Source organism: Oryctolagus cuniculus, chromosome Y (genome assembly GCF_051225735.1).
Source record: "Oryctolagus cuniculus isolate XC-2025 breed Fujian yellow rabbit chromosome Y, ASM5122573v1, whole genome shotgun sequence".
Lineage (NCBI taxonomy): Eukaryota > Metazoa > Chordata > Mammalia > Lagomorpha > Leporidae > Oryctolagus > Oryctolagus cuniculus.
This window is the reverse complement of record NC_142889.1, coordinates 11,512,728-11,539,419: the sequence shown is the minus strand read 5'-3', so window position 1 is coordinate 11,539,419 and position 26,692 is coordinate 11,512,728. Positions and strand designations below refer to the sequence as shown.

Sequence of the window (26,692 nt, the reverse complement as noted above, 5' to 3'; positions counted from 1 at the left end):
AATTCAAATACAGGTAGAGTATTTGTTGATAACTGTCATTCTGTTTTATTTTCATTTTTAGTTCTGATAATTATATTGTACATATAGAACACACATCTAATTATTAGTGATGCTTGCTTAAAGCATGAGGAAAATCACTCTATTTTACTTTAATATCCTCAAACAAAAAACTAATATTGCTATAGCAACTCATGTCTAATCCTTTAATAAGATGCTTGCTCTCATCTACTAAAAGAATGCCTGAACCATGCATGGATCTTGTTCCCCCATTGGGAAAATATTCTACTGCATATATTGGAATGGCATACCAAGTCTTAATGTGGGTTCATCCTAAATTCATTGTACAAATGCAAAACTTCCAATGTCTGGTATTTACTTACCTAGGAACTCCTGAAATCCATTTGTGTACCCATTGACTGTCCATTTAAACTTCTAACAAATCCTCACTTATTGTCCTGAAAGCTAGACTTCAGTTTTCCCTCCATTTGTTGATTTTTGCCACAAATCCAGCAAGGTCAACACAAGTGTTTCAAGGAGATATGACTGCAATCACTACTCCTCTACAAATGATAAGCATTGGTCAGTGTTGGTATGGGCTTGAGTGGGGATGTGATAGGGATATGGGCATTGGGCCCCAACCAATGTCTAGTTTTCTCTATGTCTAAGATACAATTTTCCCTGTGCTAATTCCTCTGTCTTCTCTGATCCTGACATTGTCCTTCAGTGAGTTTATTCTGCTAATCAAAGAATCCCAGTCTCAAACGTTCAAGCCTAGGTACCTCCATCTCAGAACACAATTGTATCCTGAACACAAAGGTCTCAAAGTCACATTCCTTGAAATAGAAAATAAATGTGCAGGGATTAAGGAACTAGCTTGGCATCATGGAATAGTTGATCCTTTTGTTTTTTCTTAGGAGTCATTGCTCCTATACTGGTGGTCACATACTTCCACTAGCAGGGGGTGTTCATAGTAGGGTTAGAGATGTGGATTCCATGAGGATTGCTGTAAAAGTGGGAACACTATACTCACTTATGGTTAGCTGACTTTAAGTAACCACTTCTCTCTTAGCTCCATGTAATACTTGGCGATCATAAGTTACTCTAATGTTTGATTTTTTAAAAATTTATTTTCTTTACTTGAAATACAGAGTTATAAAGAGAGGTAGATCTAGAGAGAGAGAGAGAGGTCTTCCATCTGCTGGCTCACTCCCCAGATGGCCACAATGGCTGGAGCTGTGCTGATCTGAAGCCAGGAGCCAGGAGCTTCTTCTGGGTCTCCCATGCAGGTGTAAGGGCCCAAGGGCTTGGGCCATCTTCTACTGCTATCCCAGGCCATAGCAGAGAGCTGGATTGGAAGAGGAGCAGCTGGGACTAGAACTTGTGCTCATATGGGATGCCAGCACTTCAGGCCAGGGCTTTAGCCCATAGCACTAGCCCCTCTAATGTTTGATTTTTTTAAAAAAATATTTATTTGAAAGGCAAAGTCACAGAGAAAGAGAGAGAGAGAGAGAGAGAGAGAGAGAGAGAGAGAGAGAGAGAGAAAGAATTAATATCATCCCTCTGCTGGTTCACTCACCAAATGGCCACAATGGCCAGGGCTAGGAGCTCCCACATGGTTGCAGAGGTCCAAGTACATGGGCCATTTTCCACTACTGTCCCAGTCACATAAGCACATATTTGGAGCAGAATAGGAGCAGCCAAGACTCAAATCAGCACTCATATGGGATGCTGGCATCACAGGCAGCAAATTAACCAGCTACACCAGAGCTCTGGTCCCTCTAATATTTAAGTTGTACTGAATGCAGAAGAATTAACTGTCCCTGTGTAAAGATAAAGGGAATAATAAACAGAGTGGGACTAATTTAGGATCCAAGCAGCACTAAGACATGAGGTCATTCTTTTCTTGTTCATCACTAACAATATTATTAGTCATGTCCATGTTGTCTGAACATGCTTGTAATTTTTTTAAGATTTATTTATTTGAAAGGCGGAGTAATTGGTGGGAGGGGGTGGAAATAGGTAGAGACATGCTCCATCTCCTGGTTCAGTACTCAAATAGCTGCAATGGTTGATGCTGGGCAAGGCTGAAGTCAGTAGTCTGGAACACCATCCAGGTCTCCAACATGGGTGGTAGGATCCCAAGTACTTGGACCATCTTCTGCTGTTTTCCCAGGCACATTAATGAGAAGCTGCATTGGAAGTGGAGCAGCTGGAACTCAAACTGGTGCTCATATGGGATGCTGGCATCACAGGTGGCAACCCAAACTATTGTGCTACAATGCTGTCCGACTATGTTTTGTTTATATTAATTTATTTTATAAATATATTCATAAAGGATATACAGGTAACATTAACATCACCTTTCCTAAGAATCCCAACCTGAATCAATGTTAATTACCCTGTTTCTACAGTGTTATCAATTTCTCGTGCATTTCTATCCATATCTACTTATAAAGATGCTATGTTGCCTACAGAAGGGTTTTGCATTTTATGTGGATTTAAATTTGAAGCACTAAAATTATAAATATTATAAAAATTGAATTATTTCTTTTAAAAATGTCAGAAATCAAATAATGTAATTGAGATATGAACCTAATTTATCCACTAAAAGTATACAAGTCTTATTTTATAATTATAAGTAAACATCACCACCATTCAATTATAGGACATTTTCATTAGCCTAAAAAGAGTTGAGGGTGCATGTTTGGCTAAGTTATTAAAATACTGCTAGAGACACCCATATCTCACAATGCCTGGGCTTGACTGCCTGATTCAATTTCAGTTCCCTGCTAATGCACACCCTGGGAGACTACCACCCAGAAAGCAATAGTTCAAGTAGATGAGAGCCTTTGATCCATGCTGGAGACCAGGATAGAGCTAATTTTAGTTGTTTTTAAATTAATGAATTTACAGGGCCTGTGCTGTGGTGTGGTGGGTAAAGCTGCCATCTGCAGTGCCGGCATCACATATTGGGCACCAGTTTGAGACCCGGCTGCTTCACTTCCAATCCAGCTCTCTGCTATGGCCTGAGAAAGCAGTAGAGGATGGCCCAAGTTCTTGGGCCCCTGCACTTGCACCCACGTGGGAGATCTGGAAGAAGCTCCTGGTTCCTGGCTTCAGATCAGCCTAGCTTCAGACACTGCAGCCATTTGGGGAGTGAACCAGTGGTTGGAAGATCTCTCTCTGTCTCTGTCTCTGCCTCTGCCTCTCTGTAACTCTGTCTTTCAAATAAATAAATCGATCTTTAAAAAATTAACTAATTAATTTACTTATTTGAAAAACAAAGAGATAGTGAGTGAGATCATTCATCTGCCAGTTCGCTCATCCAAATGCCTGCAACAGACTGGCCAAAGCCAGAAATTCATCTGATTCTCCCCTGTGAGGGGCAGGAACCCAAGTACATGGGTCATCATCTGTTGCCTCCCATATGTATCAGCAGGAAGAAGGATCAAAAGGAATATCCAGGAACGGATTCAGCACTCTGAAAGGGGATGTGACCATCCAAATTGATAGTTTAACTTGCTGTACTGCAATGACTTTCCTGATGCTCCCAGCTTTGACATAGTTCAGTTTTAGCTGTTTGATGAGTGAACCAGCAGATGGGAGTACTTGGTCTTGCTCTCGTGTTTTTTTTTTTTTTTTTTTTTTTTTTTTTTTTGACAGGCAGAGTGGACAGTGAGAGAGAGACAGAGAAAGGTCTTCCTTTGCCGTTGGTTCACCCTCCAATGGCTGCCATGGCCTGCACGCTGTGGCCAGCGCACCGCGCTGATCCAATGGCAGGAGCCAGGTTTTTTTCCTGGTCTCCCATGGGGTTCAGGGCCCAAGAACTTGGGCCATCCTCCACTGCACTCCCTGGCCACAGTAGAGAGCTGGCCTGGAAGAGGGGCAACCGGGACAGAATCTGGCACTCTGACCGGGACTAGAACCTGGTGTGCCGGCACCACAGGGGGAGGATTAGCCTAGTAAGCCGCAGCTCCGGCTTGCTCTCGTTCTTGCTCTCTCCTCTTTCTCCTTTTGCTTCTCAAATAAACAACAAATAAAATAAATGTAGTACTTTTTTTCTATCTCCTCCCCATCCTCAATTCTCCCAAACCAAAGCCAACACAAATGTGCTGTTCCTATAGATGTACTTACTGTGTACATCACATGTAATGGAAGACAGGATCCAAGTGTTCTCATGCCCAATACAAGGCATTTTCTTCAGTACGTATTGCTTTACTCATTGTATGTCTTATGTTGTGCCCAGATGGTTAGATCCCCGCAGAGACCCCCAGAGAGTCGATCACAGTGAACTGCAAAAGCAAGGTTTATTCGGGAGTACAAGCCGAGACAGGGACCCCATCCAACCAACCAGCACAGAGGAGGAAGGAGTGAGGCCCCAGTCTTTGTTTGGGAGAGTTTTTAAAGGAAAAAAGGGCTACATCAGCAGGAAAAAAGAGTTACATACAGCATGGAAGCTTTGGGTACAGGGCGTTACAGCAGGGGCTTACAGCATGGAAGCTTTGGGCACAGGGAGTTACTTTGTTCAGCAATCTCTACTGTGCTTTCCTTGGTCTACTGAGCTAGCTGTCCCTGACAAGCTTTGATGTCTCCAGAATGCCTGAATGCCTGTCTTTACAAGGACTCGGGTCTGCTAAGGGAAATGGAGGCTGCTTTTTTTATTGTTTAAAAATGGAGTCACTTTGGCTCTTCAGTATGTCTTTTGGAACATTTCCAGAGATTTTACTAGGAAAGTTTCTTGTTTGGGTTTTAAATAATTTTCATCAATTTTAATAACATAAGGGTACATACAACTACTGGCTTTCATTTCCGAATTTTCTCTGGGAATCAACTTTAATGTTTGTATGCTTCATGAATTCTTAATTCTGTTGGCAACTGTCACATATTAATGACAAATTAGCTAAAAAGAATTAAATTCAATGGAATGTGAGTCTCTTACAAATGACTCATGTAATTATGTGTTTTGAAGGCCATTCAGATGTTTATTATCCATGCCATTATAATGTAAAATTTTTATTTTAAATCCCAAAATAGGCATTGCCTTGTTAACTGTGGGTTAAACAACTGCCTGTGACACCAGCATCCCATATGAGTGCCAGTTTAAGATCAGGCTGATCCACTTCTGATTCACCTTCATGCTAATGTGCCTGAGAAAGCAACAGAAGATGCTGCAAGTTCTTTGGCCCCTGATGTCCATGTGGGAGACCAAAATGGAGCTCCTGGGTTTTGGTTTCTGCCTGTCCATTGTGGCTATTTGGGGAGTGAATCAGTGGATAGAGATTTATCTTGCTGTCTCTCCCTGTCTTTGTATAACTCTGCCTTTCAAACAAATAAAGAAAATCTTAAAAAATGCATTGTACACTACAGTAATGTATAATCAAAAATTATTTAAATAAAATGTTAAAAATTGGAAGCATCTGTATACACTAACAATGAACTATCTAAAAAAGAAATGAGGAAACAATCCTAGATATAGTATCATTAAAAACAGGAGCCAGTGTCCTCCAGCACTCTTAGGGATTAATAAAACATACAATCTTAATAATTTAATGAAACATACAATCTTAACAAAAATGTCAAGGTGGTCTTTCTCCTTAGATGTTCTCTTTTTAAATGATTTATCTACTTATTTGAAAGGCAGACTTACAGAAAGAGGGAGAAAGCATACTTTCCATCCACTCATTTATTTCTCAAATGGCCACAACAGCTGGGGCTGGCTTGGTCCTTCCATGTGGGGTATAGGAGCCCAAGCACTGAGGCCATCTTCTCTTGCTTTCCCAGGCACACTGGAAGTAGCTAGATTGGAAGTGGAACAGCCAGAACTCATATTGGATGCCAGTGTCTCAGCAGTAGCTTAACTTGCTGTACCACAATGCAGGCCACTCATTTATTTTATGTGTGGTTTCTTTCTTTCTTTCTTTTTTTTTTTTTTTTTGAAAGATACACTTATTTCTTTGACAGGCCTTATGTTATTAAAATTGATGAAAATTATTTAAAACCAAAGCAATAAGCTACCCTAGAGAGAGAAGTAGAGACAGAAAAAGAGAGAGATCATCCACCCACTGGTTCATCCCCCAGATGGCTGCAACAGCAAGGGCTGGGCCAAGTTAAAGCAAGTAGCTTCATCTGGGTCTCCATATGAGAGCCAGATCCCAAGTACTTGGACCATCTTCTACTGCTTTTACTGCTTTCTCAGGCATATTTGCAAGATCTGGATTAGGAGTGGAAGAATCAGGATTCAAACTGGTGTATGATATTACAATATGTAATACTGGCATGGCAGGTAGTGGCCTGACCTGCTATCCCACAATGCCAGCTTCCCCCTTGGATTTTCTAATCAGTCCTTACATGACTGACAACTAAGTAGTCAGGTGTTCTGAAAATGCCAGTAATGTAAAACTAACCTTTAAGCCAGATGGAAGAATCTTTACACTGTTTAACTCATTGTTAATACAGTTGTCAAATTACTGGCAGGATGTTCAACTCTGCATCTGTGGCTCACAGTTAAAACACAGAATGGGGGTGGGATTTTGCCTAACAGTACAGAAGCCTGTGTTCTTCACTGGAGTACCTGGGTTCAATTTCTGGATACGGATATGGCCCATGACTCCAGCTTCCTCCTAATGCAGATCCTAAGAAGCCATGGTGATGGCTCAAGTGGTTAAGCTCATGAAACCCACATGGAAAATATGGATTTAATTTCCAGCTCCCAGTATTGTCTTGCCCCTAACATGGCAGTTATGAGCATCTGGGGAGTAATTCTGTGGATGGGAAGTCTCTGTAAGTCTCTCAAACAAATAAACAGAAAAGGAATTAATTCCAGAAAAAGAGAAACATAATCTTAGATGTCAGATCACATAAAGCAGGTTTTTTTTAAGATTTATTCATTCACTTGAAAGGTAGACTTAGAGAGAGAAAGAGAGAGGGAGAAAGAAATCTTCTATTTGCTGGTTCACTCTCCAAATGGCCTTAACAGTCAAAGCTGGGCCAGTCAAATGCCAGGATCCAGGAAATTCTTCTGGTCTCCCATGTGGATGTAGGGGCCCATGGACTTGGGACATATTTCAATTCTTTCCCAGGCACATTAGCAGAGAACTGGATTGGCAGCAGAGCAGCTGGGACTCAAACTGGTACCCTAAGGGATGCCAGTGTCACAGGCAGTGGCTTTACCTGCCTGCAATGCCAGATCTTATAACCCCATGAGCATCAATCCAATTCTTGGCTGCTCCACTTCTGTTCCTATTCTCTACTAATGACCTGGGAAAGCAACAGAGGATAGGCCAAGTGGTTGGGCCCCTGCATCCACATGGGGGAACCAGAAGAAGCTCCTGGCCCAGCCCCCGGCCATTGCAGTCATTTGGGGGGTGAACCAGCAAATGGAATGCCTCTCTTTCTCTCTCTAATTCTGCCTTTCAAATATATTAAATAAACCTTAAAATAGTGAGAAGAGAGGAGTAGGCATAGCATAATTACTTGAAATACCCTCATCCCATATTAGAGTGCCTGTTTGAGTCCAGGTTCTACTCCCAATTCCAGCTTCCTGCTAATACACACTCTTGTGAGAAGCAAGAGATGGCTCAAATACTTTGATCCCTGTCTACTCTAAGATCCAGGCATTGGCCAGGCCCAGCCCAAACTATTGCAGGCATTTGGGGAGTGACCCAGCAGATGGTGCATCTCTCTATCTCTCTATGCTCCAAATATGATAAATAATGAAACAGAAATGTGTTTTAAAAATAAAAATAAAGGCAGAATTTTTTTAAAAAACAAAAACTGTAGTGGGTGTTTGGTATGTTTAGATGCCCATTTGTGATGATCACAACCTATATTGAAGTTCCTGGATTGAGTTTGGTTACATGGTTTCTGATTCAACTTCCTGTTAATGAACATCCTAGAAGGCACCAGGTAATGGCTCAAATACTTGGGTTATTCCATACAGGTAGGAACCCAGATGGAGTTCCTGTCTCCTGACTTTACTGGCCTAGCCATGACTCTTGGAGTGATATGGGGGGTGAAATAGCATATGGAAGATCTTTCTCTGTCTTTCATATAAACAAAAAATAAGATTTTAGGAAAATAAGAACTAGAACAAAAATAATTATGGGAAATATTAATCCAACTATATCAATAACCTTAAATGTATATTATCTAAATGTATCAAAAAATACAGTAGCAGGTGCCAGCACTGTGGCACAGTGGTTAAGTCAATGCCAACATCCCCTTTGGGCAGTGGTTCAAGTCCAACTGTTCTACTTCCAATCCAGTTCCCTGCTAATGCACCTGGGAAAGCAGAAAAATATGAAACCAGGTACTTGTGTTTCCTGTACCCACAATGAGAGACTGAGAGGAAGCTCCTGGCTCCTGGTTTCATCCTGGCCCAGCCCTGGCCATTATGGCCATTTGAGGAGTGGACCAGCAGATGAAGATCTCTTTCTCTCTGTCTTTGCCTCTCTCTGTAAACTCCACCTTTAAAATAAATAAATCTTAAAAAAAGTAACAAGAAAATTAAAAGTACAACATTATGTTGTCTACAAAAAAATTAAATATAGAGGGAATTTGACATCACATTGGTCCAAGGAGAATCAATTTCATTGTGTAAGAGGAATATGTTCAAGAGATCTGATGTACAATACAGTGACAATAATTAATAACAACATACTCTATTATGGAAATTAACTAAGAGATTAGAATTTAAGTGTTTTCACCATAAGAAATATAGGTATGTGGGGCTAGCATTTTGGCATAGTGGATTAAGCCACCATCTGCCATACTGACATTCCATGAGGACTGGTTCAGGTCCTAGTTGCTCTGCTTCTGATCTGGTTTCTTGCTAATTCACCTGGGAAGGCAGCAAAGATGACCCAAGTCCCTGAACCCCTGCCACTCATGTGGGAGACCCAGATGGAATTCCAGTTTGCTGGCTTTGGCCTGGTCCAGCCCTGCCCATTTGGCCTTTGGGGAGTTAACCAACAGAAGAAAGATTTCTCTCTCTGCCTCCTCTGCTTCTTTCTCTGTAACTTCACCTTTTAAATAAATAATAAAGCTTTAAAAATAAGTATGTGATAATATACATATCATAATTAGCTTAATGTATCTGTTCTACAATGTATAAGTATTTCCAAACTTCATTTTATATGGTAAACTTATGTTTGTCAACTTAAGTTATATAAATATGTATTTTAAAAGGTAAGCATAGGTGCTGGCATGGTGGCATCATGATATGGGTGTTAGTTCATGTCCCAGCTACTTCACTTCCAATCCAGCTCTCTGCTAATGGACTAGAAAAAGCAGAGGAGGATGGCCCACGTGCTTAGGCCATGCCACCTGCATAGGAGACCTCAAAGAATTTCCTGTCTTGGGCCTAACCATTCCAAGGCATTGTAGCCATCTGGAGAGTGAATCAGCATGTGGAAAATCTCTCTCTCTCTCTCTCAATCTTTAAAAAAGATATAAGCATAAAGATACAAATTTAAATACATACAGAAATATAGAGCATTATAACACCAGTCCAAATGAACTTGGAATATCTATAACCATTTCAGACAAATCAGGATTTAGATCAGAAAAAAATTTGCAAAGGTTACATAAGATACAGCAGGCAGTTGTCTAAAAAGGAATTACAATGCTTCATAACTATACATGTAACAGAGCATCATACTAATTAATGCAAAAACTTACAGAATTGCAAAGCAAAATATTGACACAACATTGTTAAATGTATAAACACAACAGTACACATAACAAGCAAGTGATTCCTATTATTTAGTGTAATCATTCAGAGACGCTAGTTAACACAAGATGGGAAAATCAATAATTAAGTCCACTCTGTTTTGGCAAATTGTAAAACAAATAAATGCATATATGAAAAGTTATATATTAATCTATCAACACTTCCTACTAAATTTGAACTTATTCACCATGTATGAAACAACAAAATTTTCCCATTATGTACAAAGCTTTACCATGCATTAGTTCTTCAAGAATTAAAAAAAAAAAAAACAAACACTGTCATCAACATCAAATATAAACTTAAAACAAGCCAAATGCCATAAAATACAGAAGCGATGAGAGAATTTGGTGAACCACAGCCTCAAACAGCAGCATGCTGCATGTGAAAAATTTTGGGGGAAGCAGCATTACTTTAGCATCAATAGGTTAACATGAAATTGGACAGTTCACAAAAGGCAGAGGAGCTGGTGTCATGGCATAGCAGGTAAAGCCACCACCTGCAGTGTCAGCATCCCATATGGGCACTGGTTTGAGTCCGGCTGCTCCACTTTCAATCCAGCTCTCTGCTATGGCCTGGGAAAGCAGAAGATGGCCCAAGGTCTTGGCCCCTGCACCTGTGTGGGAGACCCAGAAGAAGCTCTTGGATCCTGGCTTTGGACTGGCTCAGCTCCAGCCATTGCAGCCAACTGGGGAATGAACCAGTGAATGGAAGACCTCTCTCTCTCTCTCTCTCTCTGTCTCTCCTCTCTCTGTGTAACTCTGACCTTCAAATAAATAAATAAAAATATTTTAAAAAAAGGTAGAAACTGACAATAAGCTACAAAGAACATCCCAAAGAATCAAGATTTGATCATCTCCGGGGGGAGAAATAGAAAAGATCAGGAAGACACCTAAACTGACCAAGGCCCATTTATCCTGGGGACAACACTATGGATGTTTATATGTTCTTGAAACTTGGCAGAAAAGAAAGATGCCAAGCATTCTCTTTCTCTGGGGCTGGCGCTGTGACATAGTAGGTAAAACCCCTTACTGCAGTACTAGTGTCCCATATGGGCACTCCATTTCCAATCCAGCTCTCTAATTCACCTGGAAATCAGCATAAGATGGCCCAAATGCTTGGGTCCCTGCTCCCATGTGGGATGGCCAGAAGCTTCTGGCTCCTGGCTATGGACTGACACAGCATTAGCCTTTCCAGCCATTGGGGTATGAGCCAAGTAGATGGGAGATTTCTCTATCTCTGCCTCTCTCTCTGTAACTTTGCATTTCAAATAAATAAATAAATACATACATAAAAAAATCTTTAAAAAATTCTCTTTCCCTTTTCATGCCTTATTGAATAAACTCAGGTTCCATGCAAGAACATAAAAATCTAACACTCAAATGACAGTACATAATTCCTAAATAATTGGGCAAAGTATAATTAGATTGCAGCAAGCTTCTACAAAGCACATAAAGGAGAATAGCTCTGGGAAGCAGCCTGCTTAATCCACAGTTCACAAAGGAACCCAAATGCAGAAGCTTAAACAGGTTTCCAAGCCTTGACAATCACTCTGACTGTTTAGATGTGATGCTAGCTGGAGAATGAATGAAACATTAACAACCAGAAAATGTAACTCTGGAGCCTGCACACTTTCAGTAATGCGGAATCATCCAAAACTAGAGTAGCAGCTCAACACACTCACCCAAAATGAGTTTAAGGTTCTGACCCAGGGTGTCTTTGACATTAGTTTTAACATCAAACATGAGATGTTTGTTGAACACTAACCAATTCTCCAATACCTATTAATTGCCAAACAATTCAGTTGTACCACCATCTAGAGTCAGCAGAGGCCTCAAAGGCTAAGTGCTCAGTGCCACAACAGTCCTCCCGCAGATGCCAGTGGAAAAGCCAGTGTTTGCTTTTTCTGATTACTGGTCTCCATTGTGATGTTATCTAGGGATCCTGCCCAGTCACCTCATTAGCATAAACTTAGCTACTATCTTAAAAGTATGTGTCATGCAGAATCAAAACCACCCCCTTCAGATCAGAGCACAGCTCCACCTGCTGTTGTGGTCATCTGAGGGGTGAATTAGTGGATGGAAGACCTCTCTCTCTATTCCTCTGCCATTCCTTCTCTCTTTGTGTAACTCTGACTTTCAAATAAGTAAATACATTTTTTTTTTTTTAAAAAAAGCCACCCCTATCACTCAGGAAATTTCCAGTGTCTCTGGATCTGGATCTCTGTGCCAGAAAGTTAAGGCAAGTCCAAACAAATATTTTATTATACCAGGAACTGAAATAAACTCTTTAAATTCACAAATTTTTCTCATCCAACAGAATCTGATCTTCCTATTCTCCATTTACACAAACCATGCTCTGATAAGATCAACTCTGTAAATGTAAAATCAAACTGCTGTGCATCCAAAGCACATTGCTTTCTAGGTTTCACATCACTTAGCTATGATGGTTTTCTTCTGCTTTTGTCAGTTTTATTTTTTCCCTTCACAAAGCTGAGAGAATACAGAGTGCATGAATTACTACTATCTTGTCTCTTGAATATGAGCCTTTAAATTAGCTGACAGTGTCTCTGAGGAATAGGAACCACAGTAAGGAGGAAAAAGTTTTACTTTCCCAAGGTGTAAGCTATCTAGGTGGAGGGTATACAGCAGAGGCCCCAGTCTCAGGGACCCAGCTACTCCCATGACAAGTTCTTCCTCCTGCTGTTCTCCAAGTAGACTGACACAGAAGCTGCTATGCACACCACATTCCTAGGGGCTTTGATCACTGGGGGAATCTCAGGTCATTACCAACAGATGGTTTTAAAACCCAGACAATGGCAGAGTAGAGGGTTTATTGAGAAGACATCGCTTTAAATTTTCCAAGGAAAGCCTCAACTCTATGTCATGCTGATAAGACATCAGCACATAGACAGAGAAATGGAGAGGTGCCCAGATTTTTTTTTAAATTTATTTATTTTAATTTGAATTGCAGAGAAAGACAGATTTTCCATCTACTGGTTCACTCCTCCAAATGCCTGAAAAGGCCAGACTAGACCAGAGTGAAGACAGGGAACCAAAACCAAATCTACAGTTTGCCTGTGAGCAGCAAAGATCCAAGGACTTGTGACATCATCACCTACAGTTAGAGAATGAATTAGCAGGAAACTGGATTTGAACCATGGGAAGACCTCAGACACTCTGATATGGGATGTGGCTATCCCAAGCAGCCTCTTAATAAAACATCTGCTCAAATGTCCACTCCAGGACTTCATATATATATATACATATCTATATATACACACACACACATACATATATAATGTACACATTATATATACACATTATACATTATACATATTATACATAATATAATGTATGTGTATAATATACACATTATATACATTATATATATGTATGTACACTGGAGTTTCTACTTTCTCTCCTAGTAAATACAAACAGAAAATAAACCTTTCAAAGACTTATTGATTATTCTATAGAAAAAATCAATTAAAATACAGAAGCTTAAACTTAATTAAAAACATCAAGGGGAAAATATTTTGTAGTGTTGAAATTTCAGTAGGGAACTTGGCATTTGGCAAGGTGGGGAAGAGAGATGAACATTTAGGGATTTACTGCCAGACTTTACAGCATGGCTTAACATGGTTTATCCCATCTAAAACCCACAGAAAAATAAATGCAATTATGAGCTATCAATGAGTGGTACCAGGTGGGACTTTATAAAAAGTGTTTAATGGATTTTCAACAGGGTGTCTGCTATAGAAGCCTTTTTACATTGGCCTCTCCCCTACTGGCCACATGGTCTCTGAGCCACCTCAGGGCTCTGTCAATAAGAAGGCCATCATCAGATGCTGCCCCTCCAAATTAGACCAAAACCGTAAGACAAATAAAACTGTTTTCTGTAACTTGCACAGTCTGTGATACTGTGTTACTAGCAACAGAAAGTGTGCCCAGATCCCTAGAAGAGCTATGCCGGGAGGACCAGGTTGTAGGCTTGAGATCCTGATTCCCCCAACTCTGTCCCTCAGAAAGAAGGGACAGAGGATCCCAGAGATCATGGTTTCTCCTCACAGGAACACAACACATGCATTCTGAATTCTCCCTGAGGACAGTTCCATCCTCCCCACACAAATTGAGGGGACCCCAAGCAGCACAGAAGGAGCTCTAGGTCTGAGCTGAAGTCTCTGAGTGCCGAGTGAGACAAAATGGCCAGTGTCCAGGCTGTAGGCTGAGCTCACAGCCTGCAGGCCAAGTAGAATGGCCCCACACACTCACCCTGCCCGGCTTCCAAGGCCTCCCCCTGCACTTCTGAGGACTGCAGTTGTGCGAGATGTTCACAGAACGACAAGCCTCACCCACCTGGGGCCTTTCTCAGCAGCAGAGTTGGAAAGCCCAGTATAACGGAGCCAGCAAAGAAGATCACCATGGTTATGCAGTGTTGTCCCAGTGCGCTGAATAGACAGTTCTCACAGCCAGTAAGTGCACATGACATCAGAGGAGATGCAACCAATCAGAATCGCCCTTGGCATGGGGGCAGTCACTGGGGTCATGCAGAGTGAGGACAGTGAGGGATGAAGCCTGGACTAGAGTCTGAAGCCATCTCACCCTCCTATGGCCTTACTCTGCAGACAGCAGGGGGCTGGGTCACCTCCCTGGTGACCCCACGCACGGGGGTCATGTAAACTGCAACAACAAAGTGCTCATGAGTTGCAACTTCAGGACTTCAGTGTCTCTAACCTTTCTGACCTATTGGATCTTTCTGTCTATTGGATCCAGGGCCTTTCTTTGTCTTCATAGTCTTGTTTTATTCTGCCCTTAGGTCACTTGAATATATATTAAGAATATTTAAAGATATTACATTTGTTTCATTTCCCTTAAGAATTTCTTTCCTGGTCTGTATTTGGTCACTTACAATTGTTTCCTGTTTGTTTCTTGCTGGCACATAATGACCCACTTGATTGCATATATTGCTTGCTAATCCAGTAATTTTGCTTAATTCACTTATCAGTTTGGATTTACGTTTGGACTATTTTGGATTATCTTTGTAGATAATAGTGCCATCTTCATATATTGACAATTTAGCTTCTTAAAAATTTTTCGTTATATCTAACATTTTCTTTATGTTTTATTTTCCTGACCACATCTCCACTACATTTGTTGAGGAGAGACTGTGAGAGGAGCTCTAGCCCATAGAAAAGGTTTCAATGTTCTTTGTTTATTGTGCTGTTAGTTTTTTGTTTTAAAGAAGATTTTATTTATTTATCTTACAGGTAGAGTTAGAGAGAGAGAGAGAAAGGCTTTCCTTCCACTGGTTCACTCCCCAGGTGGCTGCAATGGCCGGAACTGTACTGATCTGAAGCCAGGAGCCAAGTGCTTCTTCCTGGTCTCCCATGCAGGTGCAGGGGAAAGCAATTGGGCCATCTTCTACTGCTTTTCTAGGCCACCGCAGAGAGCTGGATTGGAAGAGGAGTAGCCAGGACTAGAACTGGTGCCCATATGGGATGCTGGCACCACAGAGGATTAACCTACTGTGCCACGGAGCCAGCCCCAAGACAGTCTTTTTCTAAAGATTTATTTATTTATTTGAAAGGCAGAGTTACAAAGAGAAAGAGGCAGATGCAGAGAGAGAGAAGAGAGAGAGAGAAAGACAGAGAGAGAGAGAGGTCTTCCATCAGCTTGTTCACTCCCCAAATGGCAGTAACAGCCAGAGCTGTGCTGATCTGATCTGAAACCAGGAGCCAGGAGCTTCCTCCAGGTCTCCCATGTGGGTGCAGGGGCCCAAGCACTTCAGCCATCTTCTACTGTTTTCCCAGGACATAGCAGAGATCTAGATCAGAAGTAGAGTAGCCAGGACTTGAACCGGCACCCATATGGGATCCTGACACTACAGGCAGTGGCTTTACCTGCTATGCCACAGTCTACCCTCTGTTTCTTTCTGTTTCTTATTTTAATTATAAGAATGAACCCAAAATGATTGATTTTGCCTTTGATTCCAACATATTCACCGAAGCATATAAATTTTCTCCAAGAACTGATTTAAATGGAATCCCAGGTACTCCTACCTTTGCTTCTACATCCTATACCTGCAGACCCCATCTGCCTCCCAATGGCCCCAACCCCATGTGCCTGTAACTATGCCAGACTCTGTGTGTCTCTAATCATGATCCTGAAACCAGTATATTCTCTGAAGTATACCATTTTATGTGACTGTGAACCCTGTCAGTCCTTTAGCTTTTGTCATTGAAGAATCTTTGTCTCCAGCCCAGCTCTTAGAAGACTCTGTCAATTGTGCCTGCAGCATGTGCTGGCTGAGGAGTCTGCCACTTACAAGAATGACTGCTTCCCTTGTCCATATAGCCCATTTCAGGACTTCAGTGTCTCTAACCTTTCTGACCTACAGGGTGACTTTGTTTCTGTCCTGCAGTCTCTCCATTCCCTGTGTCTCAGCTCATATGAGCATTTGGTGACTTCTGTCCTTTGTCTGAGAGGGCATGCATTCCTTCAGGTGGCTCTGTGCCATTTATCTGTGTCCACTTTATGTTTCTTCCTTTTCTATTGGTCCCCATGCCAAGCGGCTGCACATTAAGGATGTTCTGCCTCACAAGTCTTTACCTAGTGTGACAATTTGATTATCTGTTAACCTACTTAAAGAATCTTTATGTCTTAAAAGTTAGGTCATGGTAAATATGGTTATATGTGGGCATAAGTTTGTTTTCATGAGAATTGGATAAATAAATAGGGACATGGTTGCTGCATGGTATGTTGATACTATTGTAGCCTTTATGAGAGCATGTCAAGATATCTTGTAAAGCACCACTATATATTCCCACCTGCCATGAATAAGACTTTCTGGTGTTTTGTATACTTGTAAACCATAGTCATTGTCATTGATGTTTTATATTGTTAACACCCTTATAAGTGTGTACTTCCACTGTTTTATTGATATGTGAATTTGCATTCACTTAATGTATAGTTAATGCTTTCTCATTATAATTCCCTAATGGTCAGCATATTTTGTTTCTTTTATTCAGATTTTACTAAAGTTTTATCTTTCACAATAAGAGCAAATTTCAGGTGATTTAGAACATTTGTTAAGTTGGGTTCCCAAATCACTTTTTATTGTTTCCATATAGAACTTGATAACTTCAAATTTCCATGCCTCTGTGTAATTTGATAATCCATTTTTAATTTATCAAGTGTAAGTTTATGGATAAAACTACTAACACTTTGAGTGGATCTTCACTGACAAATGAATCATGAATCTTCACAGACTCATTTTTCATGGAGAAATATGGTATTGTAGCATTTCACTGGAATTCTATAAACTGTTAATGTGAGAAGAGAACACAAAACTGCAGTGACATGTAAATAAATACTCAGGGATCACCTCACTCAGTAGCTGTAGTAGACTCATATCTATGCTATAACCTCACACAGAGGGCCACACAACCTCATGAAAAGCAAAATTACAAGTTACTGTACATTATATAGAATCTTTCAAAATTCAGCTAAATTTTTGTACTAAATCTGCCATGTCAAGAGTTTTCTATACCAGATTATATCCATCCTTGAGATTGTACCTCAGAACAGTTTTTCCCCATTTTGATTAGCATTGGGTTTATTCACATAGGATGTATTCCTGTGTGCCCTTTTACCCTGTAATGTGCACAACAGACATTTCAATACTTTCAAAGTTTCCCAATGCTAGCATAGCAGATTACATAGCAATTGCTCTCTTCTCCCTCTTTCAGTGGAAGGACTTTCAGCTCTAGTCTCCTGTGAAGAAGACTTTCAGAGATTTATATAAAGCATTTTTGAATGATGCAACAAAATTTCAGCCCTTTCATTCCAAGAGGGTAGAGCTGATTTCTGTGATCTCCTCTAGCAATTTGCTCTTTGCAGCACTCCCTCTCTGTCACCAGGTCTTTGATAGTCTTCTGAAATAGACTTTTAAATCTCTTTTTTTAAAAAAAGGATTTATTTATTTATTTGAAAGTCAGAGTTACACACAGAGAGATAAGGAGAGGAAGAGAGAGAGAGAAAGAGAGAGAGAGTGAGTTAGAGAGAGAAAGGTCTTCCATCTGCTGATTCACTCCCTAATTGGCCACAACAGCTGGAGCTGCATGGATCTGAAGCAGGGAGCCAGGAACTTCTTCCAGGTCTCCCACACAGGTGCAGGGGCCCAAGGACTTGGGCCATCTTCTACTGCTTTCCCAGGCCACATCAGAGAGCTGGATCAGAAATGGGCAGATGGATTTGAACCAGCACCCATATGGGATGCTGGCATTGCAAGCATCAGCTTTGCCTGCTAAACCACAGTGCCCGCCCTGGCTTTTTAATCTTTTAGTTCAAGCTCTTTATTTCCTTATGTAATTGTCCCAAGCCATGCTGATCTTCCTGGTTCTTTCTTCACCATCTCACTGATCATCAGCAGTCTCTTTGTACTGAGACTCTTCCCTTTTCAATAGACATGTCCTCCTATGCTCTATCACTACAATTAATCTACCTGTCAATTGTTGTTCTGAGCTTTGGATCATTTATAAATTTGGTAATACATGGATTATATCAAAACAGAGTAACTTTTCTTTGAGGTTATAAGTTATACACAATTTTTTACATTTGTAGTATTCAAACTACAGTCAGTATTAAATGTGACTTGATAAATAAATTTTGACTGCCTCTTATGATATGCAGTCTGTATTTTGCACTATTATTAAGAGTCACATTTAGAAATTAACCCTAAAATATGTTGAATTTCAAGTATTTTATTTGTGTTCAAGGGGCAGAGCTGTTTAATTTCTTGGAATTTATTATCATAGAACAAAAAGGCTTCCTTATGATACCACAATATTTCAAAATGAAGAATTTTTAAGGATGTTATTTATTTATTTGAGAGGTAGAGTTACAGATAGAGATAGGAAGACACAGGGATAAAGGTTTTCCATCCATTGGTTCATTCCTCAAACAGCCACTATGGCTGGAGCTGGGCTGATCTGAAGCCAGGAGCCAGGAGTTTTTTGGGGGTTTCCCATACAAGTGCAGAGGCCCAAGTACTTGGGCCACTTTCCACTGCTTTTCTTTGCCATAGCAAAGAGCTGGATCAAAAGAGGGGCAGGACATGAACCTGTTCCAATATAGGATACCAGCACCACAGGCAGAGATTTAGTTTACTGCAACACATCAATGGACCCCATAGGCAGAATTTTAAACCCCTGAGTCTCATAGAAAAAAATGATAGCAATTTGAAAAAGAAACAATTTTCAAGTTTCTTTGGAAAAAAATTGACTTCATATAACATGAGACTTTGGAAAAGGTAATCTGCAGATGAACATGAGAGTGAAAAGATTATTTTTAAAAATAGCATTATGCTTAAGATTGAAATGTGTTATGATTAACATTTACTTCTTTAGCAATTATTTTACAATGGACTTATAGCATGTGATAAAAATCAGTCTCAACAGAATATTCTCTGGGACATTTGCTGAAGATTTTTTTTATAAAAAAAAGCTAGTATTCTAGGAGTGCTAGGTGGTATTCTGCTAGACAAGATTTATCAGAGGGGATCTTAACTAATAGGAGATTGCTGTCAAATGTGCATTTCCAGAACTGTACCAGGCTGAAGCCAGAAGTGAAGAATGCAATCCATGTCTCACACTTAGGCATAAGACTTACTTGAGACATTTCCACTGCCTCCCAGGGTCTGCAAGTATGAATAAGCCTTGTTCAAAGTAGAGACAAATGAGATTGTCCATTTCTTCTGTCTTCATGAGATGCTTAGAGGACAATCTATAAGAAAGCTGGAGGGCCAGTACTGCAGCTCACTAGGCTAATTCTCTGCCTTGCAGCACTGGCAGACCAGGTTCTAGTCCTGGTCAGGGCACCAGATTCTGTCCTGGTTGCCCCTCTTCCAGGCCAGCTCTCTGCTGTGGCCAGGGAGTACAGTGAAGGATAGCCCAAGTGCTTGGGCCCTGCACCCCATGGGAGACCAGGATAAGTACCTGGCTCCTGCCATCGGATCAGTGTGGTGCGCCGGCCGCAGCACACCAGCTGCGGTGGCCATTGGAGGGTGAACCAATGGCAAAGGAAGACCTTTCTCTCTCTCTCTCTCACTGTCCACTCTGCCTGTCAAAAAAAAAAAAAAAGCTGGAAATCAGTGCTCAAGAGTGGCTCCAGTTCGCTGCATCTATTCACTTATTTCTAATATGTATATTTGATGTGAAAGTGACCAATCCAGCTCTCTGCTATGGCCTGGGATAGCAGAACATGACCTAAGTCCTTGGGCCCCTGCACCCACATGGGAGACCAGGAAGAAGCACCTGGATCCTGGCTTCAGATTGGCACAGCTCCAGCCATTGTGGCCATTTGGGAGTGAAGCAACGGAAGGAAGACCTTTCTCTCTGACTCTCCCTCTCACTGTCTGTAACTCTACCTTTCAAATAAATAAATAAAATCTTTAAAAGAAAGTGACTTTTCACATTTTTATCAACTGTTTAAATTGAAGAGTTTATTTTCTTATTGTTGATTAAGTTTTTGATAAATTTTAAATACAATTCCTCTACTGTTTCCTCGCATGGCACTTGTCTTCCACTATTTGAACTGTATCTTTTCAAATATTCATTCATTCATTTATTCATTCATTTGAAAGGGATAGCAACACACATGGAGAGAAAGTGAGAGTGAGAGCACAAGAGAGAGAGAGAAAAGAGGAAAGAGGAGAGATAGGGAAATATCTTCCATCTGCTGGTTCACTGCCCAAATGCCCAAAATAACTAGGTCTGGGCCAAGCATAAGCCAGGAGCCAGGAACTTTATTCTGGTCTCCTACGTGGTTAGTAGCAACCCAACGATTTGGGGGCAATTTCTGCTGACTTCTCAGGCACATTTCAAGGAGGCTAAATGGTGATCATTGAGACTATAAATGTTGGCTTTTATTTCTGAGGCAGGCATTCTGAGTATGCACTGTCATGATGTCTGCAACTCTGAAGTGGTTCACAGAAAATGCACACATAAATAGATGAAGCAAAAGCCACAAAACTGTAGCAAGTGTTGAACTTAGTGAAAGTGCATGGGTGCTCATTGTGTTTTCCTTACTTTAAAAAAAATTAGGGTGTACAAACTTCATACATTTCATATATACAAATTTGGGAGCACAGTGATTCCCTTCACCCTATCCTCCCTCCTGCCCATACTCCAACCTTTCTTCCTCCCTCTACTATTTCTATTCTTATTTTTTGTTGAAAAGGTATCTCTGTTACAGTGCAACATTTTATAAGAAATACATGTCTACAAAGAAGTGAAACAATATAAATGTGCTTTACATCAACAGATACTCTTCTTACTCTGAAAATAATTGACCCACTGTAAATGATATGAATCAGTCAAAAATATGTTTAATAGAGTCCTACAGGGCACCTATATAAGACAACACTCAATGTGTATATATTTGACACTGCCCAAGTGAGGATATTAATTTTTGAAGAACATTAGACACAACTTGAGGTCTTTTATTCCATGAACGATTGAGGTAGGAGTCTCCATATATCGCCATTTTCACAGATACATCTTAGGTCAAATGAAAGTTCCCAAAAAGACAGAAATCTCCAAAACTGAACCATCAGACTATGTACCAAGTCTTTCTTTCTTTAGATGAACAAGGTTAGGAATTCTACGTGCATCAAAAGATTTACTAAAGATAATACAAGTTGTAATATAGTTTGTAGACATGTTTGTAAATAATACCACAAATTTCAATTAGTATTTTATGTATTAAAAAGCTTTGAAAGTGTTTAAAAATAAATAGCACAAACATTCATGATAAAACAAATAGTACTGTGCCTGTTGAAATGTGTTTCCACATCTATTATAAAAGAAACAACTGCTGTTTCTTGCTGTCAGTCAGCAACTTCTCACCTTTTTTTTTAGTGTCATATTTTTAGGTAACCATGGCCAGTTTAATTCTAATAAAATAACCTTAGGATGTGAACTTAAAATATTTTTTTCCATTTCCTTAACCCAAAGAATGATCATATGAAGCATACATCATATATAGTCATTTTTGTACATTATGAAAAAGGTGAAAATAAATGAAGATTCAGATTAAATGAACTGCTTTTAATAAGTTATAAGTTTAACATTTTAATATGTTATATGTCTTAAAATAAACATTATTAAAAGTAAATTTTAATTAATTAAAAACAAAATAGTAAAGCCACTGCTAAAATTAAAAAAAATAAAAGAATGAAGAAAAACCACATCATGATGTAGAAAAATCTACTTGGTTTGCATCATTTGGTATCATTAAGTAGAATATTTAATGAGACAAGTTTCATAACAGACCTCTTCATGGTCAAAAATGCTTTCTATTAAATATTAACATGTAATGAAGGATACAGAAACTCAGGAGGTCAGACTCCAAAGAAGCATCCACACTTCCAGAGTGTGTGGTTGACCAGAAAAGTGCTTAGTCAGCTGTAATTTAGGAAGCAAGAGAACTAATAGACCTCTGCCTATTCCAGAAAAAAAGACTATTACAAAGTTCAGATTTACATCTGGCTGTAAAAAACTAAGATTCAGAAAGACCATAAAAGTTTTATTTTAACCACATATTTACAAAACAAAAGCAATTCATACATGAAAACTGGGTTTCCCTTGGTTTTAATACATCAAAAGAACATAATCTAATCTAACTCATGCAACACTTTCAAAGGTACACTGCATTGGAAATATATTTGCCATTGTAGTGGACATTTCTACAAACCAAATGCCTATGGGTGCTTCTTAACTTGCAAAAAAAAAAAAAAAAATCAGGTACCACAGTTCTCAAAGATGGCTGTGTTTCATACTTGGTGGAAACAATGAAGACAGCCTTCAGGAGTCTCAATACCCATTGCAACATGATTTCCTCTCCCTCAGTTTGCTTACTGACTTCCAGTCACTTGATTAGAAGGCCTGTTTTTTCATTGCTCCTTTGCTAACTGCTGTTGGTACTTTGTAGGCTATACATTTTAAACTTCTGTAAAGAACATTAAAAGCTACTTCATGAAATTTAATTTTGTGCTGAATATTCTTCAAAGAACTTTATAAATAATATTTTAAATGATTCTTCAAATTCACTTTTTGTTATATCATATTGTTGCTTTCTCCAACTTTGTTCACAAATTATCTAGTTCCAGGTAAATTGCAGAGGTATCCAAGCACTGGCATTCTTCTAATAAAGCCAACCACCACAGGAGAAGCCCCTGAACAAGAGAAAGAATCCATAAGTTTTGAAAAACACACCTACCAAAGGTCAACCCAGGAAAAATCCAGTGGCTTTCATTTTATGTGTTTGAAAGAAGAATCTGAATGTTCTTTCTAAACCAATTACAAAAGCCAAGCCAGCCACAAACAAAACGTTTCAATAGGAAGTAACACTTTGTCAAAAAAGAACCATTCCAAAGAATAGGAAAAACACTCCAAATCCTGTAACCCCATTCCAATTTTCTGGGTGTCTGTTAAGGAGATCATGGCTGTGGTGGTAAGGGCAGCAGTGGCAGCAGCTCGGAATGCCAATGGTGGGAAGCTGAGTCAGGAGAAATGAACCCATTTTTATTTGTAATCTCAGATTCAAATGGGCACTCAACACTGGTGAGTATTACACTATACTTCCCAAGGACATTGGTTTCTCCACTATCCATGTTACTTTTCCAAACCCTTTTCCTCCTCAAATTTGTATCACCCCTGACTGTCCCTTACTGTCTACTGATGACCTGGCTCATACTTCATTGAGCAAGTATAATGAATGAGTTGGGAACTCTAATATTCCTACCATGCAAGACACCTTCCCCACATATAAATTCTACCTTCTCTCTCCTCTTTCAACAGATGATGTGTTCCTGATTCTATAGGCTTCTCACTTGGGTTTTGGATGACACCCTCAACTACTTCTGCACAAAATTCCCCTCTCTATTAAGTATTTATGCAGAAAAGAAGGAAGGAAAGAAGGAAAAAAGGAAGGGAGGGAGGAAAAAGGAGAGGGGGAGGAGGGAGGGAAGAGAAAAAGCTGTTTCCTTGATCACACCTCCTTTAGAGTTACAACTTCAATTCTCTCCTTTCTTTCCCTAAAGTGCTTTCTACAGTCATTCTTTCATTCCCTCACTTTTTATCCTCTCATCTCATCAGTCTGCTCTAACTGGACTTTATCCTCATCATTTCATAGAAGCTGTGCTAAGCAATATCGCCAAAAACTTCAATCTTGTCTAAGTCAATGTCACTTCCCTGCCTTTATCTTAAACTCGCAACAGCATTCAGCTGTTTTGCTACTTTCTTCTCCTTGGACCATTTTCTTTCTTTTTATTTTTTTTAAGATTTTTTTTATTTACCTGAAAGGCAGAGTTACAGAGAGGCAGAGGCAGAGGCAGAGGCAGTGGCAGAGAGAGAGAGAGAGAGAGAGACAGAGAGACAGAGAGACAGAGACAGAGAGAATCTTCCATGCACTGATTTACTCCCCAAATGGCCACAACACCCAGAGCTATGCAAATCCGAAGCCAGGAGCCAGGAGCTTCTTCTGGGTCTCACACACAGGTGCAGGGGACCTAGGAGCTGGGCCACCTTCTACTGCTTTCCCAGGACATGACAGGGAGCTTGATTGAAAGAAGAGCAGCCGGGACTAGAAGTGATGCCCATATGGGGTGCTGGCACTGCAGGAGGTGGCTTTAGCCAATATCCCATGGCTCCAGCCCTGAAACATCTTCATTCTCTTATTGTACCACATTATCTCAGCATTCCCCTCCTCATTCTCCTCTTCCTTATTATTTTTTGTTATTCTTCTTACTTAACTAATTGTGTATGCACAGTTAGTTCACAACATTAGATACAACTTTTTAAAAAAGATTTATTTATTTGAAAAGTAATGTTACACATAGAGAGAGGGACAGACAGAAAGGTCTTCTAGCCACCGGTTCACTCCCAAATGGCTGCAAGGCCTGGAGCTGTGCCCATCTGAAACCAGGAGCCAAGATCTTCTTCTGGGCCTCCCATGCGGGTGCAGGGGCTGAAGGACTTGGGCCATCTTCTACAGCTTCCCCAGGCTGTAGCAGAGTGCTGGATTGGAAGTGGAGCAACTGGGACTTGAACCAGTTCCCATATGGGATGTCAGCACTGAAAGCAGCGGCTTTACTCGTTAGGACACAGTGATGCCCCACTTACCAACCATTTTAAGGCTGCAGGAATAGGGAGGGGGTGGTGGTTTCTGATGAATTCACAAATGCAGCTCATTCAAGTAAAGTGCTCCCACCCCACCGCACCACTATATACGTTGTTTTTGTTAATTAAAGGTTCTGGTGAGTTCTAAGTTGGCCAGCAGTGACTCAGGAGGCGAGCTTGTCTCTTTGCACTGCTAGACTCATAAGACCTCAGTGCGCCCAAGTTCGGAGCTCACTGCGCCTCACTCACCCTTCCTCGCCACCAGGACGCCAGCTCCCAGTGCTGCCAGGAGGCAATGAGTAGCCCCACAGGCCCAGGAGCACAGACACCCACCCAGAGTCCACCCAAAAGCAGGCCCACCTCAGGTGTTACCTTCAGACAGTCACTGTCTCCTGCTGCTAAAGACTACCCAGCCCCGTGTTGCAGAGTTCCTGGTTCACCCGCTCACTAAGGAGGGAAGCAGAGGCACAGTTGTGCTTTCCGGAAATCCGCTCAGCTAGGGGGCAGAGATTCCCCAGGCTGGGGGAAAGGAGGGCCTGAGCCAGCCTGTGCCATAGCTCTGTGGCCTGGAAAAATTCATCGCCTTCTGCAGGCCTGCAGGTTGTGGCATCTCGCCAGATGGCGCTCTAAGCGGTAGCTCAGACGTCAACAGCTCCCTGGCTTCCAGCCAGTTAGTGGGCTTCAGTGCCCAGCACCGGCTCAGGCTCTGCCCCTGCCATAGGCCTTCAGCCAATCATCACTCTAGAAGGGCGGGGCTGGCCCCGAGAGACCCGCCTCCACGCCGGCCGGCTGTAAAGGCTGCGGCCCACTGAGGGCTGCGGGTTAGTAGTCTGTGTGTGCGGGGACTGGTACCGCATGACACCAAGAGTGTGAAAAAGCTGGAGAAGATGAACTGGTCCTAGTGAGTACATGCGGCTTGCTACATATGCGGCACTTTGGGATATCCTGTAACCTGAACGTCTGCAGAAAAGCCAAGTGCACAATACAAATTTACTCCGGGAAATTGTATCTATGAGGGCTGTGCTCACTTTGTGAGTGTGGACACTCGGGGAGGGCTTGCAAGGAGGCAGGTGGAGCGGCCTTGTGTGTGGCTGAGAACCGTTTCATCCCAGGAACCCTGGCCACGCTGTGCTCTTAATCATCCTGTGCTGCTGCTGGGGGGAAGGGGTGGGCGGGACATCGTTTATTTTAAAATCAAGATTGATATATTGAGGGTCCTTGTCTATTTAGATAAGAATTCTAAATATTGGGTTTCTGTAAATGAGAAAACATGGTACAGTCTAGCATTTAGAGTGTGAGAGAAATACACAGGAAGGTGAGGGATTTACCAAGAGGAAGGGGGTCAGAAATTGAAAGCGGCTGTGGCACACCAGGCTTTTCCAGGGAGTAGACCAGAGGCTGCAAAGGAGAGAGAGCATGTGGGCAGGAGAGCAGCGGCGGGGCAAGCCAGGAGGCTCCAGAGGCAGCCAGAAGGCCCCACACCAAGAGACGTGGGGTGAACAAGGGCCATGTACAAGCCTTCACAGTCCAGAGCCATGGGGAGAGGAAAAACTGTGCAGGCGGGAATGACCACAAAACCACGTTGTGTGGGCAGACAGTGGAGGGGCTGCTAAAAAGCTGTGTGCCTGGAGGCTTGGGAGGGCAAGGGCAGGCCAGAGGGCTCCATGCTTTCTATACACTCCCCAAAGGGGCATAATTAGTTGTCTGCTTGGCAAGTTGGGAATACAGGTGGAATACATAGGGGTTGGGGACATAGTTTTCCAGCTCATGAATCTGATTAACTT

General features: G+C 41.1%; 2 pseudogenes; both read right to left on the bottom strand.

The window, feature by feature from the left end:
- The window catches only part of LOC149119231 (uncharacterized), a 216,358-nt pseudogene that overhangs the window by 160,006 nt on the left and 29,660 nt on the right, over positions 1-26,692 (bottom strand).
- Positions 22,845-23,231, bottom strand: LOC149119233 (vesicle transport protein GOT1B pseudogene; annotated as a pseudogene).